The sequence below is a fragment of the Perognathus longimembris genome, chromosome 1 (assembly GCF_023159225.1).
Source record: "Perognathus longimembris pacificus isolate PPM17 chromosome 1, ASM2315922v1, whole genome shotgun sequence".
Lineage (NCBI taxonomy): Eukaryota > Metazoa > Chordata > Mammalia > Rodentia > Heteromyidae > Perognathus > Perognathus longimembris.
In genome coordinates, this window is record NC_063161.1 from 46,228,196 (window position 1) to 46,242,623 (window position 14,428).

Sequence of the window (14,428 nt, forward strand, 5' to 3'; positions counted from 1 at the left end):
CAACTGTATAATTCATGGGTAGGGGGGAGAGAGAAAGGGGGAGGCGGGAGGTGGGGGAAAATGAGGGAGGAGATAACAAGTTGGATAAGAAATGTACTCACTGCCTTAACATATGAAACTGTAACCCCTCTGTACTTCACTTTGACAATAAAGAAGAAAATAAAAATTAAGAAATCTAATAATTACAGAATATACATATATATACATATATATTCCCCTCCCCCCCCCCCCCCCCCCAGTCCTGGGACTTGGACTCAGGGCCTGAGCACTGTCCCTGTCTTCTTTTTGCTCAAGGATAGCACTCCAGCTCTTAAGCCACAGCACCACTTCTGGCTTTTTCTATATATGTGGTGCTGGGGAATTGAACCCAGGGCTTCATGTATGTGAGGCAAGCACTCTGGGACTGATCATATTCCCAGCCCAGAATATATTTTACACTGACTTTTTAACATGAAATTTTGTCTTAAAATCTCATAAAATAAAAGCTATTAATTATGTTTTAACAAAAATGTAAAGTGAAGGAAGGGATGAATTGAAAGGGATTGGTGAGAATGTTGAAAAGGGGAACAATGACTGAGATGTATTGTATTCACAAACTGCTTTGTTAAATCACAGATCCTTTGCACAAGTTCTTAAAGACAATAGAAAAATGAAGTGATATATGTGTGTCTAAAATTGAATATGTGGTTAGAACAGAGTGAAGATGCTGAAGGGATGGCCTGGATTGAAATGCTTTATATACATAAACTGCTTTGTTAAATGGTTAAAAAATTCAATGTATAACCTGGAAAGTGAGGGAAGGATGGGTTGGGTGAGGAGGGTGAGAATGTTGAAAGGGGCAGCACTGATCAAGACATGCTGTATTTATAAACTGCTTTGTGGAATGGCAGCTCCTTTGTACAACTACTTGAAAATAAAAACATTCAAAAAGATAAAAAAATAAAATAAAGTTGAATATGCAAAATCATAGGTTGTTTCTCAACTTTGGGAGACAATGACATACCCTGTATTCATTTATGATGAAGTCATTAAAATAATTTATTTGTCCATCATTAGTATCTTGCCCATAGCAAGAACTTTTTATACTTTCTTTTGTTGTTGTTGGTCATGCGGCTTGAACTGAGTGCCTGAGCACTGTCCCTGAGCTTCTTTGGCTCAAGGTTAGTGCTCTACAATTTGAGCTACAGGACTGTTTCTGGCCTTTTTGGAGTAGGGTTGCTTAAAATAAATTGGTTGTGGGGCTTCAACTCAGGACTTGGGGGCTGTCCCTGTGCTCTTATGTGCAAGGCTAGTGCCCTGCCAGTTAGAACCACTTCTGATTTGGGGGTGGTTAATTGGCGATAACAGTCTCAAGGGGACACTTTTCTTTGCCTTGGCTGGCTTCAAACCGTGATCCTCAGATCTCAGCCTCCTGAGTAACTAGAATTACAGGCATGAGCCACCAGTGCCCGACTTATACTTTTAAAACATTTGCACAATTATAGTCATGGGGTTGGGACATTTCTGAGTGGGATTAACTAGTCATTTCCCTGATTGTATCTAGTGCTTTTATGTTGTCTGCTGAGACGACATAGTGAATTTCTTTCTCTATTAGTTCATTTAATCACAGTAGTATCATGATTGAAACTGTGTCATAATGACATAATGAATTCTTTCTTTCTTTGTTATTTGATTTGATTTGTGCGTATGTGTGTGTGTGTGTGTGTGTGTTACTGGGGTTGTGACCCAGGACCTTGCACTTTCTTGGAAGCCTTTTAAGCCACATCCTCAGCCTTATGCTTTTTGTTTGCCAATGAATCCCAACATTCTAAACTCCTGCTTCAATATGATAAAAAAAAATTTGTTGCTTTAAATGATAGTGTTATTATAATGCAAATTTGAGCAATGAACTAAGGATATGTCAATATCTGATTTCTGGAAGGGTGGAGGTGGGGGTGTTTCAGAAGTGAACCCTTGCCTTACTTGAGGTTTGCTGCCATCTGGTGGCCATTATCCACAGTAACTGTAGCTAAAATGAAGATGGCTCTGATAGTGTTTAGAATGCCAAGTACAACTGTAACTCCTCTGTACTTCACTTTGGCAATAAAGGGGAAAAAAAAGAATGCCAAGTACATTCAAAATACTCTACACTATGTTGAAGATGAATTATACAACTTGTTTGTGTGGGGTGTTGGGAGGGAAAAACTGTGAGAAAGAGAGGGAGTGATACTGTTCAAAATGAAATGTACTCATTACTTGACTTATGTAACTGTAACTCCTTTGTACAATACTTTCACAATAATAATTTTAAAAAAGAATGCAAAATATATCCTAGTTATTTGGCTTCCCTCCACCATCATGTCATCTTAGGCAAAGGAGTTTTGTTGGAAAAAAACTTCAATTCTTGTTGGGTGCTGACTGACACCTGTATTCCCGGCTATTCAGCAGGTTGAGATCTGAGAATTGAGGTTTTTAGGCAGCCTGGGCAGGAAAGTTTGTGAGACTTATCTTCAATAAATTACTAAAAAGCCAGAAGTGGAAGAGTGCCAGCTTTGAAAGGAAAAAATAAGGAAATAGTACTCAGGCTCTGAGTTCAAACCCCAGTACTAACACACACACACACACACACACACACACACACACACACACACACACAGAGTCAGCTTTGTTTTTCCTTTTCTTAGTTTTTATTCTCAGTAAAGATAAGTTCTGTGTCATCTCTCCTTTAGAAAAAAGTCAAACAGAAGATGAAAACTAATTTGCCAATTACATTGTATCTGAATGTGTATGATTTGAGATGAACTTTCACAGAATTTTATTTAGTTTTGTGCTATATTCAGTATTAAAACAGAGCAAGTGTTATTTTCCATGTTCTAGATATGACAGGTTTTGGACAAGATACTATTTTACCTTAAAGGAGGGCAATCTTTTTTCTTTCTCTTTATTTCTTTTCTTTCTGAATACAATTGTTCCCTGTGATGAATGCTCTATAGGCCTCTGTTGCTCTAACATCAATTTTTAAGCTTTTATAATTTTTTATTTATCTACTATTGAAAAAGTATTATTTAAAAACTCACAAAATCATTTTTGCAATCACATTTAATCAATTATTTAAATTTATTATTATTAAATTTATCTTAATGTAAAACTATATAAAATGTTCTTGGGACATATTTTGCTTGTTGAAGTTAAAGAACTTAAAAGTCCCTCATAGATTCATGCTTTCTTTTATGTTTCATTTAAATCTGTACCTATATGTGTATTTTGCTATTTTCAAAATTTGTTTAGCTTTTACATTTGTTCAAGAATAGTGTCTTACCACTTGAGCCACAGCTCCACGTTTAGGGTTTTTTTTTTTTTTTTTTTTTGCTGGTTAATTGGAGATAAGAGTCTTAAGAACTTTTTGCCCAGGCTGGCTTCAAACTACAATCTTCAGATCTCGGCTTCCTGACTAGTTATGATTACAGATGTGAGCCACCAGCACCCAGCTTTTCATAAGTTTTGCTTACTTAAATTTAGTTATTCTATTGTTACTTATAGGATAAGTAGAATATTTCCTTTTTCACAATGAAATGTATTAATCAAAATTCTCCAGAAAGCAGGGCATTGGTGGCTCACTCCTGACATTCTAGCTACATAAGAGGCTGAGATCGGAGGACTGCTGTTCAAAGCCATTCTGGGCAGGAAAGTCTGTGAGACTCTTATCTCTAATTACATACCAGAAAGCCAGAATGGTTCTGTGGCTCCAAGTGTAAAGCACTATCCTTGAGCAAAAAGATTTTGTGATGTAAGGCTGGAATTTTTCCAACTTCAGAATAAGAACTTCACAAAACGTGGAATGATGAGCCTGTATTTAAACTTCTTGTCAATACAAATTCACAAGTACTATATTTTGTTTTCACAATATCTTTGTGTGTTTAGAACAGATAAGAACAAACATTTTAAATTAAAAACTCAACCAACTCTAAGTAGTTGTACAAAGGGGTGTCCATTCAACATGTGATTCATAAGTACAATGTATCTTGATTGATATCACCTCCTTCATCATTCTCCCCTTATCCTTCCCTTCCATACCTCTCCCCTCAACTTTCCTAGTTTCATAGGATATGCATTGATTATTATGACTGCATTCCCCCTCTTCCTTTCTTTGTCCAAAGTCTTCCTGGTAAATAAAAAAAAATAAAAATGTTTCTATGGGAGACCAATGCCCCCTTGAAACCTAAAGTTTTGTGAAACTGATGAGGGCATTTTTGATTAATATTTTACCTTTCTTTCTTTTCCTTTTTTGGAAGAGAGTATTATCTTAATAATGGAAGAGGAGAAAAATCCTTTTAAAATATCTTTTTCCCCTAAAAAGTGTTTAAGGTGCTTTCTAGAGTCTATATACAATAGAATTTTGCATCTCTAAACAGCAAACACTGGAGACAAAATCAGAAAGGAACAGATAACTCTCTATTGTTTACATTCATTATCCTTAGCCCATGGAGAATATTTACATCCATGTTTGAAAGATGAAGTCTTTCTCAAGGTAGTATGATTGGAGCTAGTTTTGATTTCATGGTTCACAAATAGTATGATTCCCACGGGAGGTTTCAGTGAATACTCATGTCTACATTAAGCTGTTAGAGACACCTGAAAGGTAAGTTTATGTCCTTGAGGTTAATGTGAGGTGGGACACCATTGGTCTCAAGGTACAACTGAAGTGTGGGGAAGCTAACTTCTCCACCTTTGCTTCTGTGGTCTAGCTTTGCCATAACTAGTTACAGGTCACACTAGGGCAATCACAGGATTCCCAAAGGGTGGTGTGAAACTTTTGTATCCTGCAGCGAATTACTGTAAGTAAAGCCATAATAAAATATTCCACAATTTTAATCAGTCTCCTTGGGCCCTATTAAAAAGTGAATTTAGGAAGAAACAAAATCAGAATCCCTGGATAGATGATTACAGTGCCTTTCAAACTTGAAACACTTTTAAGTGGTGAATTAAATGTGAAGAACTGCAGAGTCAGAGATGGGCATTTAAGTTTCTACACTTGTGTCACACATACACATGCAGGCACAAGAAACTCTTGGGTGGATGTCAATATTGTTGGCTTAGTCTCCAGGGTTCAGACAGTAAAAGCAACTGTGATCTATGAGCAAGCACAGTTTTTATTCCTTCCATAGATAATTACATCTGCCCTTATCCTTGCTTCTCTCTCTCTCCACATCTATTCAGATGGCTAATATATAGCTGCTAGTTTTCACTGTTGGATATTCTTTAGCTCTTATATGTTATAATTGATTGTAACCAAGTAAAGATAATTTTAAAAAGTATTGATTTACATTTAGTATTTTTTCCTGCTAGGTATTTACATTTAGTCTTTTTTCCCTACTAGGTTTAGTAAACACAACCTAGTGTAAAGGGACTTTTTCAAGATCTGTTCCTGTCTCTACAGATATATTTAACTATTCCTTCTCTGGCTATCAGGACAATCCTGGAAAGTCATATTTTACCCACAGTCCTTGTCCTTGACATCTTTAATATTTTTCCTTTTAAAATGTTTAGTTTGAAAGGCAAGATATTATTTGAACAATTTGTCTTGAAAAGATGCTAACATCTATTGCTAACATCAAAGCAGATTATTCCACTTAGTCAGATAGACATGTTACAACCTTCACTTAATTCCTACAATCCACTCTTATGATTTATAGTTCCTCCAGCTCACATATGATGTATACATTCTTCACATGCATGAGACCTCAAAGATATAGTTTGAGGTTGCAGTAGTTCTGTTTTTAGTTCTATTAGCACCATGTGGTATAACATACTATCCTCAGGTAGTACTTTAACCAGAGCAACACAACAATACTTTGACTTGACATGAATGAAACATCAACATCACATTATAAACAACCTACAATAAGAGCTGAAGAGACACAAAGTGGCTGCCATTATATATCCTTGACTAAGTTTTATTGGAGACAAATGCTATTCTCAATATTCTTTAAGACACTTCCTTCCTCCCCCAGTAGGGATAACTGGGACTGTGATGAGAGAATTCCCTGACTAGAATGACCAAAATTGGTAAATATAAAATAATAAAAAGTAAGGGCTGGGAATATGGCCTAGTGGCAAGAGTGCTTGTCCCGTATACATGAAGCCCTGGGTTCGATTCCCCAGCACCACATATATAGAAAATGGCCAGAAGCGGAGCTGTGGCTCAAGTAGCAGAGTGCTAACCTTGAGCAAAAGGAAGCCAGGGACAGTGCTCAGGCCCTGAGTCCAAGGCCCAAGACTGGCCTCCCCCCCCAAAAAAAAAGTAGAAATAATTCACTTGTGCAATATTTTTAAAACTTGGTTTCACTTAGCACATTTTCATGAAACCTAAATCTCAAAAAATGCCAGATTTGTTAACATGGCAAGATGTGTGATGACTTCTTTTCAGATGCACGCATTATGAGCTGTGCCCACCAGATGGCACTGCTGGGAGCTTTTCACAGGCATGACAGCTGATCAGGAACGCAAAATACCTGTAACTAATCGCCAATACAGGTCTCTAGTAAATTTCTTTTTTGTAATGTATTCATTTGGCAGTTTGTAAGTTGAGTTGATAGATTAAATTGAAAATATTTAATTTTGTGTAAGTGGACCTAACCTTATTCTGGGTTGATATTGTTAACAAATCACACTGTTTATTTTTTAAAATAATTTGTTGCCATGTCTATCAATAATTATTAGTTATTTTCTGCTTGTTCTTCAGCAGTGACAGCTGTATGTGGAAATGGAGAAGATATTAGCTGCGTGTGTGTGTGCGTGTGCATGGCGTGTGTGTGTGTGTGTGTATGTGTGTGTGGTTTTGGGACAAACTCATGGTCTGAGTGCTGTTACTGATTTATTTTTCTCAAGGCTAGTGCTCTACGACTTGAGCCATTCTTGGCATTTTGATGGTGGACGGGGTCTCTCAGGTTTGTCTGCCTGAGCTTTGAACCACGATCCTTAGATCTCAGCCTCCTGAAAAGCTAGGATTACAGGTGTGAACCACTGGCATGCTTATAGATAACAGCTTCTGAATCTTATTTAAGCATTATTTAAAATCGTTATCAATTAAGACATGAGTGACTACATTGATTTCCACCTTTAAGAGTCCAAGCTGTGGGAAGAGCCAGTGAGATTGTACATGTCTAAAATGATCAATGTTCTGGGTTCAGTCTTCAGAATTCAATCCAATAAAAAATGAAAAAAAATCCAGATGCGAATTATTATTTAAGTTTGGGCATTTGGGGAATTGTTCTTCAGTTCAGAAAATCTGTAGAGTAAGATTAATTTTGTAATGCATTATTTGTCTTTGACAGGATAGTAGGATCCTGCCAAATCAGGAATTACTGAATTACTCTCAAGGTGTATTATCTTTCTTTGGTTCAGTAATAGAGTCATTGGTATTTTTAAAATAAAATTTGAAAACCATTTTTGATATAATCAAATCAATAATGATTGATATAATCAATCAATTTGATATAATCATCTGCTGTATAATGATTAAATAAAACTGCTTATTTTTTCTTTATTTTCGATTGTGTATTTGAATTTATTCTCTTAGCTGTTTTATAATGTTGAAGACATTGTGAGTACATTCAACCTGCTGTTCAGTAGATGTCAAAACTTATTTCTCTTGTCCAACCGAAACTCTGTAACCTTTGAACAATAATAGCAGAAAGAATATTAGTGTTTCCCTCTGGCTGTGAAGAAATGTGAAAAGGTATAAATGAGGAGTTATTGCTACTGGGTACAAGGTTCCTTTTGGGGGGTGATAAAAAGTAGGTTATGGTGATATAAACAATTTTATTTATTTATTTATTTTTGCCAGTCCTGGGCCTTGAACTTAGGGCCTAAGCACTGTCTCTGGCTTCTTTTTGCTCAAGGCTAGCATTCTCCCACTTGAGCCACAGCGCCACTTCTGGCCATTTTCTATACATGTGTGCTGAGGAATCGAACCCAGGGCTTCATGTATACAAGGCAAGCACTCTTGCCACTAGGCCATATTCCCAGCCCCCACAATTTTATTAATACTAATAAAATTATGTTATTGAATAGTTATAACTTATACTTTAACTTTGTGGCCTGTAAATTATATATTAACAAAAGTGTTTTATTTATATTTGTAATGCCTATTTGTAAGATGCACAACTTGTTAATAGCATACAAATTCTTGAGATAAACTCTCAAAGCTGGGGCTGGGAATATGGCCTAGTGGCAAGAGTGCTTGCTACGTATACATGAAGCCCTGGGTTCGATTCCTCAGTACCACATATATAGAAAAGGTCAGAAGTGGTGCTGTGGCTCAAGTGGCAGAGTGTTAGCCTTGAGCAAAAAGAAGCCAGGGACAGTGCTCAGGCCCTGAGTTCAAGCCCCAGGCTTGGCAAACAAAACTGAAAAACTCTCAAAGCTCAAGAGAACTTGCAACTGAGAATCTTTGTGCTGTAGCTTCTATGTGGTTTATAATATTGCATTAAAATTATTTAATTGTTATTATAAAAGGAAAAGAAAACAAAAAGGGAAAACAACCTCTTGTTTTCTTTTTCTAGAGTTCATTTTCATAAATATTATATTTTATGGTTTGATGCATATAGATGTTTGCCATTGTATTCCCCTCCTAAGAGTGTCCACTGTAGGCGGTCACTATGTATGAATGCCTAGAATACTGTATAATTTTTAATGTCATTGTTTGTTTTACATCTAGTGTTCTCATAAAAAGGAAAACACGCACCATTTGTCCTTCTTGGCTGTTTTGTTTAGGTCAGTTAATTCCCCTGCGAATAACACATTTCATTCTTTCTAAAAGTTGTATAAAATTCCTCTGTGTTCAGGCGCCAAATTTTTGGAACCATTCCCCTATTTCGGGCATCTGGGCTGTTTCTACAACTTGACTGTTGTGAATAGTGCAGGTGTGCAAGTGTCTTTATGATATCTTGGCTTATGATGTTCTGGGTAGGTGCTCAGGAGTGGTAAGGCTATTTATTTATTTATTTACTTTATTTTTGGAAACTCTAGACTGCCATCCTGAGTGATTGTACTAGATTATGTTCCATCAACAGTGTCATAGGGTTTCTTTCCCCCTCATCCCTGACAACATTCTTTGTTTGATTTTGTGGTATTGTTCAATGTAAATGGGGTGAGATGAAATCTCACTAGAATGTGACAGATGCAAGTTACTTGAGCTGATGTGAAACTTTGGCAATGTAGAAAGGTGTACAATTTCCCCCCTCCCTCTAAAAAAAACTAGTAGCATCTCTGTATGCCAACAATGAGAAGGTGAGACTGAAATCAGGACAGCAACTTCATTTGTAATAACCTCAAAAATACCTAGAAATTAATGTAACCAAAGATTGAAGGACATCTTTGATGAAAACTTTAACAACCTGGGAAAAGGAATTAAAGCAGATTTAAGGAAGTGAACAAAACCTCCCCTGCTCTTGGATTTGAAGGATTAACATCACGACAATCCCCAAACTGTGCAAAGCTATCTAAAAATCCAATGCAATACACATCAAAATCCCAACAACCTTCAGTGAAATAGAAGAAGCAATCTAAAAACTCATATGGAAATAATAGAAGACCCTGGACAGTCAAAAGAATCCTTACCAGAAAGAGCAGTGCTGGAGTTATAGCAATACTAAGCTTCAAACTCTATTACAAAGCCATAGTTATAAAAACAGCTTGGTACTGGCATAAGAACAGGTGTGAGGACCAATGGAATAGAATAGAAGACCCAGAAATGAACCTACAGACCTACAGCCAAATAATATTTGATAAGGGATTCAAAAACACAGGATGGAAGAAAGACAGTTCACTTCAACAAATGGTGCTGGCAGAAATGGCTATAGAAGTTCAGAAAACTGAAGTTAGATCCGTGTATATCTTCTTGCACCAGAATCCATTCCAAATGGATCAAAGACCTCAATATAAGACCAGATGCCCTGAAAATATTACAGAAAGGGGAGAGGAAACACTAAAATGACTTGATACTGGTCAGAACTTCCTATGTAACAACAAATCCAAGAAAGACTGGACAAATTATATTGCATAAATGTATGAAGATTTTCTTCATGGCAAAGGACATAGCTACCAAGGCAAAAACAAGCCCACAGAATTGGAAAAGGTCTTTAATAGCAATGCATCAGACCAGGGCCTCATATCTCAAATATACTCAGAGCTCAAAAAATTAAACCTCATGGTTTGTTTCATGACCTACTGTATGGAAACCCAAAGACCTACAGCTGATTTAAATTCCAATGTGTCTTCTGTCTTTTGGAAGGTTTTGAAATGATGAAAGTGCACACAAATGGAGTTTGAGTTACCCGTAGGATGGTGGGTATGCTATCTGTGGTGGACAGTGGGTGTGGAGGGGGCTATCCTTGTACCATTTCTTTCTTTGGATTCTCAGTCATTCTTTGACAGTGCAAGAACTCTGTACCATGAGCAAATTTAATAAAAAAATACATATATGGATTGAGGAAAAATTAATACCCCCAAAGCAAATCCTCAGAGAAACAGCAATCAAATTAATAAATGGGATAAAGACTTAAAGGGAGACTTCTCCAAAGAAGAAATGAGTGGCCAGTAAACACATGAAAAGATGCTCAACATCTCTTGCTAAAAAGAAATGTAGATGAAAACAATACTGAAATTCCACCTCACTTCATTTAGAATGCCCATTTCAAGAAAATGAACAAAAATAAATACTGGTGGGGATGTGACCAAAAGGGAACACTAATACACTGTTGGTGAGAATGTAAACTTGTTCAACCAGATTGGAAAGCAGTAGGGATGTTTCTCAAAACACTAAACATAGAGCTTCCCTATGACCCATCAATCCCATTCCTGGGCATCTATTCAATTGACCACAAACCAGGCTACACTAAAGTCACCAGCACAACCATATTCATTGCAGGATTGTTTACTATAGTCAAGATAGAGAATCAACCCAGATGCCCCTCAGTGAACAAATGGATCAAGAAAATGTAGTATATATGGAATTCTATGCTTCCATTAGAAAGAATGACATTGTCCTATTTGTAAAGAAATGGGGAAGATTTTGAAAATTTATATTAAGTGAAGTAAGCCAGACCCAAAGAAACATAGGCTGCATGGCTTCCCTCATTTGTACTAGTTAGAATGTGCCTATAAATGTATGAATAAACCCAGTGGGTAGTAAAAGACAAATGATGACACTTGGACATGATTAATTAAACATCAGTTTAAACTTTCACACAGTGAGGCTAAAGAAGGATATTCTTAGGAGAGGGTCACAAGGGCTCAATAGTTTTGTGCATATGATCATAGAAAATAATGCTTGTTGAACTCCAAGAAATGGAAGCAAGAGGTTTATTTATTGTGTTCCAACTTTTTTTTCTTTTCCTTTTTTCTTGGACTTATTCCTTTCTATAACTGTTTTTGTTTTCTGTACCCCTTGACTTGTATAATAATTTATCTGATTTACGGACAGAAAGGATAAGCACAGAAACGATGTGACAAAGGGTGAAGCAAATTCAGGAGTGAAACCCCATTGAAACTGTAATTGAAATGAACTATGCAACTTGGGAGGCAGAGAAGTTGGAAGGGGAAAGACTGGGAGGGAATGAGGGAGGGGGTGACATTGTTCAAAAGGAAATGTACCTCATTACCTGACTCATGTAACTTTAACCCCTCTATACATGCCATTTACAGTAAAATAAAGAAAAAATAAAATGTGAGGGATGGAAGAAGGACCAGCGTTTTCTGGGCTTTCTATTCTATCCTCAGTGTCTGAGTGGGGTCTGGCAATAAAAGTACTTTCGTATAACCATAACTACCCAAATAAAAATTCATGATGAACTTAATGTTTTTTTTTTTCTAATTTAATTTTATTGTCAAGGTGATGCACAGAATGGTTGGAGTTACAGATGTAATGTAGTGCGTATATTTCTTTTCTAACATTGTTACAAGGCTACATAAGATGCTAAGGTAAACAAAAATTAAGTATGCAACAAATATTTTTGAAAGTTTGACTTAAAGGTACAAATTTTTACTTTTCTCAGTGTACCTGTCTAAAACTCATTTCCTTAATTAGTCATGTTTAGTATTTTTTTTTTTTTTTTTTGGCCAGTCGTGGGCCTTGGACTCAGGGCCTGAGCACTGTCCCTGGCTTCTTCCCGCTCAAGGCTAGCACTCTGCCACTTGAGCCACAGCGCCGCTTCTGGCCGTTTTCTGTATATGTGGTGCTGGGGAATCGAACCTAGGGCCTCTTGTATCCGAGGCAGGCACTCTTGCCACTAGGCTATATCCCCAGCCCCAGTCATGTTTAGTATTTTTTTGAACTTGTTATTAGAATTAATTATATTTCACTCTAAAAATTTTTAGACTGAAGAAGCAATGGTGTTAGAAAAGTTTATAAATATAATATCTTCAATAATCCTAACCATTTTAGCTCCATGAAACGGAAGCAAAATGTGTCAATTTTGTATTCTTTCCCCTCCTCACTTGGGGAAAGCTTTTGTTTAGGTCAAGGTGATGTACAGAGGGGCTAAGTGAATACATTCCTTGTGAAAATTGTTATCTCCTCCCACATTTTTGAATTTATTGGTTTTGTTTCACTTTATTTGTGGAGTTGACAAGGACTTTTGATATACTAGGTCATTCTCTTGATTTTTTTCTTTGTGTATGGGTATTGAGTTTTTGTTATTTGAGTCACCTTTAAATTACTAGGAAAGACCTGAGGTAAAACTCCAATGATATACATGCATAGAAACCAATGATCTTTCTATCAACACTTATCAAAACTGACTTTTTTACACTGGCAAATTTCCTTAGTTCCTTAACAACAATGACATTTTTTTGATTGTGTTATTGAAGGCCTGTTTCACCTGCTTGTTTCTCAATCTGTAAATGAAGGGGTTCAGCACAGGCATGATAGAGGTGTTGAGGACAGTAACACCCTTGTTTATTGTCATGGAATCTCTGGATGAAGGCTTCACATACATGAAGATGCAGCTGCCATAGGTGATGGAAATCATGATCATATGAGAAGAACAGGTGGAAAAGGCCTTTTTCCTTTGCTTGGCAGAAGGGAATTGTACAATGGTCTTAATGATGTACGTGTAAGACACAACTACACATAATAGGGTCCTGTCAAAGGTTAACACAGCACAAAATATGACTATCTGTTCTAAGAGCCATGTTTATGAGCATGAGATCTTTAGGAGGGGGTATACATTGCAGAAAAAAAAATGGTCAATAACATTGAAGTCACAGAATTGCAGATTTAGAACCAGGGTAAATGGTGGAGATACTATCAACAAGCCAGCTGTTCAGTAACAAAGGATGAGTTTCCTATAGACCCTGCTGTTCATGATGGTCACATAATGCAGGGGCTTGCAGATGGCCACATAGCAGTCATAGGACATGGTGGCCAGCAGAAAAAATTTAGTTGCACCAAATAGGTCAATAAAAAAAATTCAGTGATGCAATTGTTATATGTGATTGTATTGTCCCCCATTGATAGGTTATATAAGTATCTGGGAATACAAGCAGATGTGAGTGAGATTTCTAAGAAGGGGAAATTTTGTAGGAAATAGTACATGGGAGTTTTCAGTTGTGGATCCACAATGGTAAGACAGATGACGGTGAGGTTTACAACTACACCCAACATGTAGGTGAGAAACAGAAAGTTGGAAAACACAACCTTTTCTTGTGGGTCATGTCAGGCCCAGGAGAAGGAAAGTTGTGATGGTGTGATTTCTTATCATCCACTCCTGACTTCTAGTAGTCTGCACCGAAAATTCAGATATGTGAGTGGAAGGGTAAGTAACTGAGCAAGAAAGCTTATAGAAATAATGTTATATATATATATATATATATATAGATAGATATATAGATATACATATATATGATGTTATACATTTAAATGTTTTATTTACACATCATCAATTTTAGACTAGATGGTAGTTTACATAATTCATAGTTGTTATTTCAATGCAGAATTAAAAATTCAAATATCTGGGGCTGGGGATATGGCCTAGTGGCAAGAGTGCTTGCCTCGTATACATGAGGCCCTGGGTTCGATTCCTCAGCACCACATACATAGAAAACGGCCAGAAGTGGCGCTGTGGCTCAAGTGGCAGAGTGCTAGCCTTGAGCAAAAAAGAAGCCAGGGACAGTGCTCAGCCCCTGAGTTCACGGCCTAGGACTGGCAAAAAAAAAAAAAAAAATTCAAGTATCTGTATCAGATTCCAAATTTTAAATATATAACATTATATGTCATGTTAAAATAAGTATTGTAACATACATTACAATATTTTACATATGCATTATCTTATTTTGTGCCTCAATAATACATAGTATATCATAATATGTAATACAGTATATTTTATATTATACTAATATGCATTACCTATTATATAATATGTTATACATCTTACAATATGGATATATA

The 14,428-nt window shown here is 36.5% G+C and overlaps 1 pseudogene; it reads right to left on the minus strand.

The window, feature by feature from the left end:
- Nucleotides 1–12,803: 12,803 nt before the first annotated feature.
- On the minus strand, nucleotides 12,804–13,742 carry LOC125348222 (annotated as a pseudogene).
- Between the last annotated feature and the right edge of the window lie 686 nt (nucleotides 13,743–14,428).